Raw genomic sequence first — 13,616 nt, 5'->3', positions numbered from 1 at the left:
ACTGTGTAAATGTGCTGCTGTGGGCGGAGAGTGCGGGCACTGTGGCAATCTGCTGCTGTGGGCGGAGAGTGTGGGCACTGTGGCAATCTGCTGCTGTGGGCGGAGAGTGCGGGCACTGTGTAAATCTGCTGCTGTGGGCGGAGAGTGCGGGCACTGTGGCAATCTGCTGCTGTGGGCGGAGAGTGCGGGCACTGTGTAAATCTGCTGCTGTGGGCGGAGAGTGCGGGCACTGTGGCAATCTGCTGCTGTGGGCGGAGAGTGCGGGCACTGTGTAAATCTGCTGCTGTGGGCGGAGAGTGCGGGCACTGTGGCAATCTGCTGCTGTGGGCGGAGAGTGCGGGCACTGTGGCAATCTGCTGCTGTGGACAGAGAAGAGTGATTGCCAGCCCGGAAGAATGAATGTGATTTGGGAAACTGGAGTTATTTGTATTCTGTCAGCTTCTGAACCGGGAATCCCTGTGGGCAGAGGAAGAGGAGTGCTTAGGGTGCTGCTGGGACCGGGACCGTAACCAGTGACACCTGCCTACACTATAGTGTGCCAAGTAAGGGAGACCCGCACTACAGAGGCAATGTGTGTGCAAGTAGTGAGGCACCTGATGCACTGAAGATCGCAGCAGCAGACACCAGTACCGTTACAAAAGTGGCAGAGGGGAGTCGGTGGCCTTCGGTGGGGAAGACTGTGAGTGTGAGCAGTGAGGAAGAAGACGGAGCCATTAATATGGGGTCTCCCAGTTTCCAACATCACTAAGGATCCTTGGAGGAGGGGATAGATGTTTGGAAGTCAGAGGAAGAGACAGAGTGGGACTGGGGAACAGATAACAGGAGCAGTTCAGCCAGTCCTAGCATTATTGATGAGGAAACAAAGGATTCGGTGGTACGTGGACAGTGTGCAAAGAATCTGGGGTTCTGCGAGGCCTACGCTACTTGGGTCCCAGACCTATCCCCACCTCGTACCTACACCTGGGCTCAGGAGTGAAATGAGGCCTATGCTACCCTCATCAAGAGAAAGGAGATCCTATATTCCCCACCTGGGAGAGGAAACAAACCCTACCCAGGTTCTCCAGAATGCAACGGCTGATACAGAGAAAGGTGGCCTTGGAATACGGATACGATTATCCTTATGCTCTTAGGGAGATAATGATGTAGATAGAGGCCAAGAGGGAGGCTTGGTGTGATGAGGCTGTGTGGGACTTTATATCCCGAAACCCTACCACAACCAGTCCAAGCTTGAAGTATGGAAGACCTTCCAATCTGTTAATGCCAATTGGAATTTGTGACAGGCTATCTGCATTGACCATGTAGAGGTCTGTTGCCCATATGGATCTGGCCAGGCTTGGTCCATCCATGTGAAAGACTCTGAAGGGAAATTTGTTTGGGATCCCACATCCTGACTGCTATTGCTAAGGATGCAGGATGTTACCCTTTGAAGAGCTATGTGTTAAGGCTGCCTAGCCTAAGTATGCTTGAGGAAGAAGAGGGGCTAGAGTGCCCGAAGTTAACGTTGAAGCTACAGTTTATAGTTCAAGTTTGTTGCTAGGGCCAAAGCCCTATTCCCAATATCCCTTCCCCTTCTATCCCTGCAAAAGGGATGGGGAAATCGGAACTACTACCACTGGGTAGTTTCATCAAAGATGGCTGACCCTCTAACTTCAAAGAAACTCTTTGTTCAAAAGACTTCAGTAGTTGTGCAGTTCTATTCTTCAGCTGCTAACAGAAGTTGTTCTGGTTGAACATTCCTTGGTGATCCTTTGGGCCATTGGGCCAGGATCATTCACTACTTTAGAGTTAATGGGACACGCTACCAAGAAACTTGGGCTATCGGGCCATGGAGGAAAGTATGAAGGAAGAGGATCCTTTCACAAAGATACTTTTCTTAGAGGACACTTTGCGAAAATCCTGTCGGGCCAGTGAGCCAGTTGGAGGAACTTTCTGCAAGTTGCTACCGCGAGAGAGCAGGTAGTGGCTTGACGTCTCTTTGGAGAAGGGGGATGCCAAGATGTGAAAGGCCCCTTGAAGAGACCTATAACACTCACAGGTTGGACAGGCTTGCTCAGGCTCCAGCAAGCAGCTTATCTTAGGAGAGGACATGTTGCCTCGATGCTACAGGTGGGAAGGACACTGTGAGCACCAGTCGGGTGGACTCCGCATGTCTTCCCTTCTAAACTGTGAGACTGACTGTAGTGGGAAAGGAGACAGCGCCCTTGTGCTGAGAAAGGGACTGTGCCCGCTATTTGGTCATCGAGAAAGTAATGTCTGAAGTGAGGTAGATAGCTTGATAGGGTTTGGTTATCATCTGTCCCAGGAGTAATAGCCGAATGCCGAGTCAAGTGTGCTAGAAGTGACCTCTACGAGAATGTGTAGATAAGGACTATGCGGTGAGAAGGTCGCCTCTGAGGAGAAGGCAGTCTCACCGGTCCAGGTAGACATATTTGTAATGTGCTTAACTTCCAGTTTTCTTTCCTTTGCAGGCTTGCACTGGATATCTAGGTCTGTGTCTGATAGTGTCTAACCAAGTCTTTTATTCAGAGACCCCATATCTACAATTCATCTAGTGGCGAGGTGAAATTAGCAGCCTGGCTGCATCTTCAGATAGAAGTCCTCAGAATTGTGAAGAGTTCAAGTTCCGGAGTATCCCACTCTTCCCTATTCCCATCCCAATATAATTCCCATCCCCTTCCCTTCTCCCATTCCCTATTTATAATAAAACAACCACAACCCCTAGACTGTTCATTGACTGAGCCGGCAAAGTAAAGTGTTACGTTTCTGCATGCAGTTGCTAATGGTAACCCAGGGGGATCCGAGAAGCGAAGAATTTAGCAGTCCTCAAGGGGGCAGTGCTACACTTAATATGTTGTACATTACATAGTCCTGACCCCTGCACTATATACTCTATGTTGTACATTACATACTCCTGACTCCTGCACTATATACTCTATGTTGTACATTACATAGTTCTGACCCCTGCACTATATACTCTATGTTGTACATTACATACTCCTGACCCCTGCACTATATACTCTATGTTGTACATTATATACTCCTGACCCCTGCACTATATACTCTATGTTGTACATTACATACTCCTGACTTCTGCTCTCTCCCCTCTACCCACTGCTATATATACACATAATATGGATTCTCTTTTGTTACACCCATTTCCTACTAGCTGGACATTTTATATCTGATGATTTGATTGGAGGACAGACTTTTACATGGTGATAATAATGTGATAACATCCTCCAACTGTGGAACCTTAAACAGAAAGTGATAATGTGGGAGGAGTCAGTAACCCAATGATGGTGGTCTTCAGGATCAGTCCAGTCTTCATCTTGGTTGTTCTCCCCCCATCCTCACTCTCTGACCTCTGGTGGAGCTCAGCCCCACTGTTATTTATGACTAAATCATGGACTAAATAAGGAAGTGCGGGACTTCTTGTGTTGGGAAGATGGCAATGAGTAATAGAGGGGGAGGGGACACTCGTCCTATAATCCCCTCATCATTGTCACTCCTATAAAAGACAGTTCTCGTTGTTTCCTCACTCTCTGACTAAGGTCCATGAATAAAGAAATGAACTGGTAGGAGATCAGAGGACCCATTTACTAGTTACCTTAAGGGGGGAATTGTAAGATCCTCAGAGACAAAGCTGTCTGATGTAGGCGGAGTCCTGGTTTAGGGGAACCAATCTGCTGATGTCTAGTAATAATCTTTGTATTTCTATTTTAGTAGATGGACGGGAGATGAGGAAAACCTCAGAGGATTGTCTCACTTTGTTTCCAGACTGTAAAGTAGAAGATGAGGACATCACACAGTATAGTCCAGGAGAAAACCCGGCTACCTCAAATGTCCATCCGGCACCACACAGTGTAGATGGACCATCGTATTCCTCTTATCCTGAGGAACCTCAGATTGTGGGGGACAGTGCCGGACCATCGTATTCCTCTTATCCTGAGGAACCTCAGACTGTGAGGGACAGTGCCAGACCATCGTATTCCTCTTATCCTGAGGAACCTCAGACTGTGAGGGACGGTGCCGGACCATCGTATTCCTCTTATCCTGAGGATCCTCAGACTGTGAGCGACAGTGCCGGACCATCGTATTCCTCTTATACTGAGGAACCTCAGACTGTGAGGGACAGTGCGGGACCATCGTATTCCTGTTATCCTGAGGAACCTCAGACTGTGAGGGACAGTGCCGGACCATCGTATTCCTCCTATCCTGAGGAACCTCAGACTGTGAGGGACAGTGCCGGACCATCGTATTCCTCTTATACTGAGGAACCTCAGACTGTGAGGGACAGTGCCGGACCATCGTATTCCTCTTATCCTGAGGAACCTCAAACTGTGAGGGACAGTGCCGGACCATCGTATTCCTCTTATCCTCAGGAACCTCAGACTGTGAGGGACAGTGCCGGACCATCGTATTCCTCTTATCCTGAGGAACCTCAGACTGTGGGGGATGGTGCCGTCCTTCCAACAGATAAGAGGTTTTCCTGTACTGAGTGCGGGAAGTGTTTCCGTTTAAAATGCCGTCTTAATGTGCATAAAAGATCTCACACGGGAGAGAAGCCATATTCCTGTCCTGAGTGCGGGAAATGTTTTTCACAGAAGTCCAATCTTTACAAACATCAGAGATCTCACACCGGGGAAAAGCCGTATTCCTGTCCTGAGTGCGGAAAGTGTTTCTATTCTAAATCCAAACTTAATGTGCATTTAGGATATCACACAGGTGAGAAGCCGTATTCCTGTCCTGAGTGCGGGAAATGTTTTTTGCAGAAGTCTCATCTTTCCATACATAAGAGATATCATACGGGAGTGAAGCCGTATTCCTGTTCTGAATGTGGGAAAAGTTTTGTACAAAAATCACATCTTTCCACACATCAGAGATCTCACACGGGAGAGAAGCCGTATTCCTGTCGTCAGTGTGGGAAATGTTTTTCACAGAAGCCTAATCTTCACACACATTATATATCACACACGGGGGAGAAGCCTTATTCCTGTCTTGAGTGCGGGAAGTTTTTCCATTCTAAATTCAAACTTAATGTGCATAAAAGATCTCACATGGATGACAAGACATATTCCTGTCCTGAGTGCGGGAAATGTTTTTCACATAGGTCCCAACTTTACACACATCAGAGATCTCACACAGGGGTGAAGCCGTATTCCTGTCCTGAGTGCGGGAAATGTTTTTCACAGAAGTCCCATCTTTCCAGACATCAGAGATCTCACACGGGGGAGAAGCCATATTCCTGTCTTGAGTGCGGGAAATGTTTTGTACAAAAGACAGATCTTGTCAATCATCAGAGATCTCACACAGGGGAGAAGCTGTATTCCTGTCCTGAGTGCGGGAAATGTTTTTCAAAAAAGTCTCTTCTTTATGCACATGAGAGATCTCACACAGGAGAGAAGCCATATTCCTGTCCTGAGTGCGAGAAATGTTTTTCACAGAAGTCCCATCTTTCCAGACATCAGAGATCTCACACGGGGGAGAAGCCGTAGTCCTGTCCTAAGTGCGGGAAATGTTTTTCACAGAAGTCCCATCTTTCCAGACATCAGAGATCTCACACAGGGGAGAAGCCGTATTCCTGTCCGGAGTGTGGGAAATGTTTTGTACAAAAGACAGATCTTGTCAATCATCAGAGATCTCACACGGGGGAGAAGCTGTATTCCTGTCCTGAGTGCGGGAAATGTTTTTCAGTGAAGTCTAATCTTTACAAACATCATAGATCTCACACGGGGGAAAAGCCCGTTCCCGTGATCCTCACTGAAGTCCTGTCTTCCTGTACATCAGGGGTCCCACACAACCCTCGAGTTGTATTAGTGCCTTGAGTGCGGGAAATGTCTTCTATATGAATGTTGGTGGACATGTGGGGAAGAAGCACACCCTGATATACACCTCAGATATACTCCATGGCTGATCTTCATCATGTAAGAAACGCTTCATAAGGAGATCAGAGATCACCAGAGACATGGATGAAGTGTTGTACCGTGTTGGCCATTGATAGCAGGAGAAAAATAAAAATGTCATTACCTTTCATTGGCTGAGTACATTTTGTGGTGTAAGCTTTCACTCTTAGAGGTCTGTTTAGTCTCATGAATTTGACCAGCATGCTCCCAACCATGATGAATATTAGATGTATTTTATTTCATACTCTGATTTGGCTCCATCTAGTGGCCATAATGCAGTATTGCGCTACGAGGGACATTCAAGTCAAACCGAGACTTTTCATTTTTCAGGTATAGAAAGGGATGGTAGCATGGCGGTACTACATGCAGTAGTAAGTGGTAAGTGTGTCCTATTACTGATGAGGGACGCACATGGGAGGGAGCGTTATTCAGGATGGCAGATGGCAGATAACAGTGTTAGTGCGTGCGTGGAACAGCGTGTGGTGATGGAGATTCTTGTGAAGGAAGTTGTAAATCCCGCAGATATCTACAGAAGACTTCAAACACAGTATGGTGATGAGACGCTCAGCTGCAGAAAGAGATTTGATTGAGACGCTCAGCTGCAGGAAGAGATTTGATTGAGACGCTCAGCCGCAGGAAGAGATTTGATTGAGATGCTCAGCCGCAGGAAGAGATTTGATTGAGACGCTCAGCTGCAGGAAGAGATTTGATTGAGACGCTCAGCTGCAGGAAGAGATTTGATTGAGACGCTCAGCCACAGGAAGAGATTTGATTGAGACGCTCAGCTGCAGGAAGAGATTTGATTGAGACGCTCAGCTGCAGGAAGAGATTTGATTGAGACGCTCAGATGCAGGAAGAGATTTGATTGAGACGCTCAGCCGCATGAAGAGAATTGATTGAGAGAGAATTGATTGAGACGCTCAGCCACAGGAAGAGATTTGATTGAGAGAGAATTGATTGAGACGCTCAGCCACAGGAAGAGATTTGATTGAGACGCTCAGCTGCAGGAAGAGATTTGATTGAGACGCCCAGCCGCAGGAAGAGATTTGATTGAGACACTCAGCTGCAGGAAGAGATTTGATTGAGACGCTCAGCTGCAGGAAGAGATTTGATTGAGACGCTCAGCCACAGGAAGAGATTTGATTGAGACGCTCAGCCACAGGAAGAGATTTGATTGAGACGCTCAGACGCAGGAAGAGATTTGATTGAGACGCTCAGCCACAGGAAGAGATTTAATTGAGACGCTCAGCCGCATGAAGAGAATTGATTGAGAGAGAATTGATTGACACGCTCAGCCCCAGGAAGAGATTTGATTGAGACGCTCAGCCGCATGAAGAGAATTGATTGAGAGAGAATTGATTGAGACGATCAGCCGCGGAAAGAGATTTGATTGAGACGCTCAGCCACAGGAAGAGATTTGATTGAGACGCTCAGCCGCGGGAATAGATTTTATTGAGACGCTCAGCCGCATGAAGAGAATTGATTGAGAGAGAATTGATTGAGACGCTCAGCCGCGGGAAGAGATTTGATTGAGACGCTCAGCCGCGGGAATAGATTTTATTGAGACTCTCAGCCGCATGAAGAGAATTGATTGAGAGAGAATTGATTGAGACGCTCAGCCGCGGGAAGAGATTTGATTGAGACGCTCAGCCGCAGGGAGAGAATTGATTGAGACACTCCGCCACAGGAAGAGATTTGATTGAGACGCTCAGCCGCAGGAAGAGATTTGATTCTATTCATGAAAACCTTACAGGACAACTACATGTCACAGTTGGTAGATTCTCCTACTAGAGAAAATGTAGTCCTGGATCTATTGATCACTAATGACCCAGACCTAATCTCGGAGGTAGGAGTAGCGTAAATAACAATATAACAAGGCAAGTGGAGAACATAAGAACCCTAAACTTCAGAAGGGCAAACTTTCCAAAATTGTGCTCATTGATGGAAAGGGTAAACTGGGACCAAACCCTGGGATCACGGACCTTGGAGAAAAAATGGGAATGCTTTAGGAACATATTAAACAAATGCATCTCGCAGTGCATTCCTATGGGAATGGGAAATAAATTTAGAAGAGACAAGGCCAAACCTGTTAAAAAACTTATTAGGGGAAAAAAATGTCCTTCAAGAAATATAAATCAGAGGGCACAGTATCGGCTTTCCAGCAATACAAAGGAGGCAAATAAGAAAAGTAAATACGAAATCAAAATGGCTAAAATCAACTTTGAGAGACAAATAGCGGAGGATAGTAAAAAGAACCCAAAGAAATTCTTTAAATGTATCAACAGCAAAAAAACTAGGGCAGAGCATATTGCACACATAATTAACGAAGATGGGGGGATGGTTACAGAGGACACCGAAAAAGCAACCGTGCTGAACGCTTTTTTCTCCTCAGTCTTTACACAGGAAAAGGAGGGATACACTGACCATGACTGTATGTCAGGTCAGTAGTATTACACAGGACTTGCTGCTATGGCTAACACAGGGTGAAATCAGGGATAAACTTAACACAAACAAATCACCAGGCCCGGATGGCGTACATCCGAGAGTACTCAAATAACTCAGTAAGGTTATATCTAGACCACTGTTCCTGATCCTTGCTGACAGTATTAGGACAGGAGATGTACCAGGGGATTGGAGGAAAGCGAACGTGATACCGATATTCAAAAAAGGGCAGAGGCATGTCCCGGGTAATTATAGGCCTGTCAGTCTGACATCGATAGTATGTAAATTTCTGGAGGGGATGATAAGGGACTATATCGTAGAGTTGTAATGTTCCGGTACCTTTGGTACCCTAAATTACTCTTTTCACAAGTGTATGCGCCCCACCATTCTCTTTTGGAAAGGTGCACCTTTAAGACTGAAGCTGTCATCACTCAGCGCCGGACTAGATGGCTATTTAAATCGCTGGTTCTCACTCACATGTGTTCGTTCAAACACCCTTACCTGGATGCTAACTTGGCTTGAAGCTTTCGTGCTTGCAAGCATACCTCGCTGACGGAACCTCGCTGCGCTGATCCCTGGATCCCGCTTCCGGATCATCCGCTCCTCCTGAACCAACCTTAGGCTGTATTGCTATTAGTGCTAAGTACCCCGCAGGGGAACCCTCTATAAACTTATACTAAGCTTACACTATCTAGCTCTGCATACTAAAGACTATTTATCACATCTGCATATCTAGATTGCTAGCTCTTAAGACTACTGCTACTTATTCCTGCACTGGGTTGATCTCTCTTGTATGTCCACCTGCTACTCTGTCATCTGCTACCATACATGATTGCTAAACCTACCTGCATCCACCTGCTACTGTCTTACCTTCAAGTGTCTGTCACCTACCACCTCCACTCAACCTGTCTCTTAAATCTTCATCACTGTGTTACTACATACATAAAGTCACTCTAGGAACCAGCTTGTTGAGTGTGTGTATTTACTAGCTGAAGTAAGACCTTCCACACATGATGAGTCATTGAGGTTGGGAATGGTATCTTAGCATCTCTCTTACATGACTACTGAAGTGGAATATTTCTGCAGCTGAAAATCCACACCATACATGAAACGCAGGAGCGTTACAAGAGTTTGCTTAAGACAACAACATCATCAGCAGTAATCAGCACGGGTTTACAAATGGGTGTTCTTGTCAAACCAATCTCTTAACATTCTACGAGGAGGTGAGCTGTGAGCTAGATAGGGGCAGACCAGTGGATTTGGTGTACCTGGATTTCGCTAAGGCGTTTGATACAGTTCCCCACAAGCGCCTAATTTATAAAATAAGGTCTGCAGGTATCGACAGCAGGGTTTGCTCTTGGATACGGAATTGGCTAAAAGGGCGTGTCCAAAGGGTGGTGATAAACAGCGCATACTCAGACTGGTCTGAGGTGGTAAGTGGGGTCCCCCAAGGCTCAGTCCTGGGACCAACCTTGTTCAATTTATTCATAAACAGCATTGAGGTCGGGATCAGTAGTTCGTTATCAGTTTTTGCAGATGACACAAAATTGGGCAGGGCAATAACTGCACAGCATGAGGCAGATATCCTACAGAATGACCTGGACAAAATAACAGAGTGCGCAACGGCATGGCAAATGAGGTTTAATGTGGAGAAGTGTAAGGTTTTGCACTCGGGGACTAAAAACATAAAAACACAATACACGTTAGGAGGGGAACCCTTGGGGGAATCAAAAATGGAGAAAGATCTGGGAGTCTTGGTTGATGATAGATTAGGCAACAGCATGCAATGTCAAGCGGCAGCTGCCAAAGCCAGCAGAATATTAGCATGCATAAAGAAAGGGATGTATTCCAGAGATAAGACTTTAATCCTTCCACTTTATAAAACTCTGGTCCGACCGCATCTGGAGTATTCTATCCAGTTCTGGTCGCCAGTCCTCAGGAGGGATGTGTTGGAGCTGGAGAGGATCCAGAGAAGGGCAACTAAACTGATTAGGGGATTGGAGGACCTTAATTATGAAGAGCGTCTGCAATCGCTTGATTTATTCTCCCTGGAGAAGAGACGCCTGAGAGGGGACATGATAGCAATTTATAAATATCTCAATGGTGATCTCGACATAGAAAAAAAGCTATTCAGTCGTAGAGAGTGCATGAGGACTCGAGGGCATACATTGCGATTAGAGGAGAAGTGTTTTAACCTCAGGCAATGTGGGGGGTTTTTTACTGTTAGAGCTACAAGATTGTGGAATTCTCTACCACAAGAGGTGGTTTCTGGGGGAAGTATGGTGGCTTTCAGACTCTTAGACGTACATCTCAAGGATCAGAACATTCAGGGGTATGTGAGATGATTACAGCCACACACACCCACACAGGTTGAACTGGATGGACTATTGTCTTTATTCAACCTCACCTACTATGTAATATGTAACTATGATTGGTGTAAGCGTTTGCATCGGTCAGTAAGGATCCTGGCCGTGGTGGTTCCCAGCCCCCAGCAGTAATTCCTGTGATCATTCAGTGCGTGGAACGCCTGATCCTAGATACCCGACACATAACCTGACGTGACATTGTACAATAGACCAATCTTTCTGTGGGAACAGGGAACACATTCATCCTAGGAGGGTTCAGGCGTCCTCAGAAATCTTTCCATGACAAAGCTTTCCAGGCATTAGTTACCCACTTGTCCTCCGGAAGATTTACCCCCCTTCATGACCATGCAAGCGATTATTTGTAATACGGCACTGCGTGACTTTAACTGACAATCGCGCAGTCGTGCGACACTACCTGTGACGGTGTTCACTGGGAGTGTAAGACAGGCTTTAATTATTGTTTGTGTATTGAGATAATGTGTATTCCATGTGCTTCAATGTGAGAGAGATACACAGACTGTCATTGGCAGCCTTGTACTATTGTTTGTGTATTGAGCTGGAATGTGGATTGTGCCTGTCCCATTGTTAAATGTTAATGACCTCACATGGTTCTGTCCAGATGGCTAGATAATTAGTTTAGGTTAATTCTGTTCCTGTATACACTTTCATCTGCATATGATACTGGAATCAGGCAGAGGGGAGAGATTGTGCACACTGTATGGGAGTGTAAAACTCTGTTTTCATTGGATTGTGAATTTCAGGGCCTGTTCCCAACAAGGTCCACCTGGGCGGTAACCTTGTGGGGGAAAACTGTATAAAAGAGCAGCTGTACCATTAAAGTTTGAGTTATTCTTCACCCTCAATCTAGAGTCCTGTCTCTCATTGGGGGAATCTGCCACAAGGTATTGCTATGCTCTTCATAATCCCTTGAATAATCACTAAGGTCTTGTAAGAGCTTGTGTAAGAGCTTGCTCTTGCTTCACTCTCTGGGGAAAGAGAGGTTCACCCAGGGGAACCTGGAGCCTTGTCGTAGGTCCAGGGTGGGTAGGAGACGGTTAGACCCCAACCAAGCTGAGGCAGTTATGGTGTCTGGTGGAGTGCTTGGAGCCCTCAGGAAGCACTAGGAGCATCCTTTAATGGAGGTACCCAGTCTGGGTGATGGTTGATCCGTTACATTGGTGGCAAGCGGTGGGATGGCGTCCTAGTGCCAGGAGAAGCAGCTCTCTGAGACACCGGTAACGTAAATGAATAACTGAAAATTTTCTTTAAAGCAACAGTGTAAATAAAAAAAAATGTATAAATGAATAATTAAAAAAAAAAAATAAAGCAACAATGTAAAAATAAAAACAAAATGTCTAAATTAATAATTAAAAAAAATTATAGCAACTGTAAAAATAAAAAAAATAGTATAAATTAATATGTAAAAAAAAAAAAATGTAAGTGCCCCGTCCACCACATGCTAGTGCACAAAGGCGAATGCGTTTGCCGGTCCTGAACGCATGCAAACAGCAATCATCCCACACATGTGAGGCATCGCTGTGAACGTCAGATCGTAGGCGGTAATTCCAGCACCGGACCTCCTCTGCTCATCTAACGTGGTCACCTGTAAAGGCTTTTATAGCGTTGCCTGTGTATAGTAAAATTTACATTGTTTGTCGCCATTGTGCGGGCGTGCGCAGTTTTAAAGCATGACATGTTTGGTTCCTATTTAATCGACCTGACATCTTTTATATATTACAAAAAAAAATAGGTTATGTATTGTGTTTTTTTTTTGCATTAAAAGTGAATTTTTCTAATTTTTTTCCCCAAAAACTGCATTTGAAAAACCGCCGCACAAATACCGCGTGACGGGAGCAATTGCATAACCCAGCATTTTATTTTTTAGGGCCTCCTCTGCTTTAGAAATAAATATACAATGTTTAGGGGGTTCTCACTCATTTTCTAGCAAAAAAAAAAAAATGTATTTTCTCATGGAAACAAAAAGTGCCAGAAAATGGCGGACCTTCGAGTGGTAATAGCTGGTGACAGGACACAATTATGGACCTTTGGTTGGGATTTTATTGTCTTCTATCAATCCCTCCATTGTATTATGTGTGTAAATGTAGTTGCTTGGATCCACCACCAGAGGGAAGATTGCATGGATGCCGAGCCTACCGTTGTTGATGCCAAATCTCGGTGATTATGGGTTTTTCCAGGCGATTTTCTGCATTTATTAATAAAAATAATAAAACACATCTGATTACATTGATACAAATGACGCTCCTTACCAGAGATCAGTCGCTAATAAACACCAATGACATGGGGTTCAAACATTTGAAGAAGATAGAAGATAATATCGCATTTATTGTAGGGCCAGTCACAACATTGCGTGAATTCCGACTTACTAACGTGCGTCTCCATGTGCTCCACACCTTACCTTATATATGAACTGACTTCCATGTCCGGGGAGACATTCCAGTCCTGAACCTTCTGTGGTTGGGACAATAGAATTGATCTGATATTGTGGAATAATTAATGATCATTTTTATTCATTAATAGTCTCCCATCAGGGTTCAAAACTAAGAAAAATCTCTATATACTAATACTTCTCTTCCCAGCTGTACCCAACAATCATTCCTTTCCACCACTAGATGTCCTCAGTCTTCTGTGATAAATGACACCCAGTATCCATCAATGTAGAAGACCGAGGACATTCGGTGAGTGCAGGGTGTCATGGACACGCCCCCTGAGTCGGTGTCACCACAGTGACCTACAATCACATTATTCCTTTCCACCACTAGATGTCCTCAGTCTTCTGAGATAAATGACACCCAGTATCCATCAATGTAGAAGACTGAGGACATTCGGTGAGTGCAGGGTGTCATGGACCCACCCCCTGAGTAGGTGTCAGCACAGTGACCTACAA

General features: G+C 45.4%; 1 pseudogene across 1 annotated transcript; it reads left to right on the top strand.

Moving 5' to 3' along the window:
• Nucleotides 1-1,825: 1,825 nt before the first annotated feature.
• LOC309543512 lies at nucleotides 1,826-6,524 on the top strand (annotated as a pseudogene). Its single transcript has 3 exons — nucleotides 1,826-1,956; nucleotides 4,298-5,750; nucleotides 6,426-6,524. The product of its transcript is annotated as an uncharacterized misc_RNA (transcript).
• The last annotated feature ends 7,092 nt before the right edge of the window (nucleotides 6,525-13,616 follow it).

Source organism: Pelophylax lessonae (genome assembly GCF_965119305.1).
Source record: "Pelophylax lessonae genome assembly, contig: HAP1_SCAFFOLD_151, whole genome shotgun sequence".
NCBI classification, from domain to species: Eukaryota; Metazoa; Chordata; class Amphibia; order Anura; family Ranidae; genus Pelophylax; species Pelophylax lessonae.
This window is presented reverse-complemented; position numbering and strand designations above follow the sequence as displayed.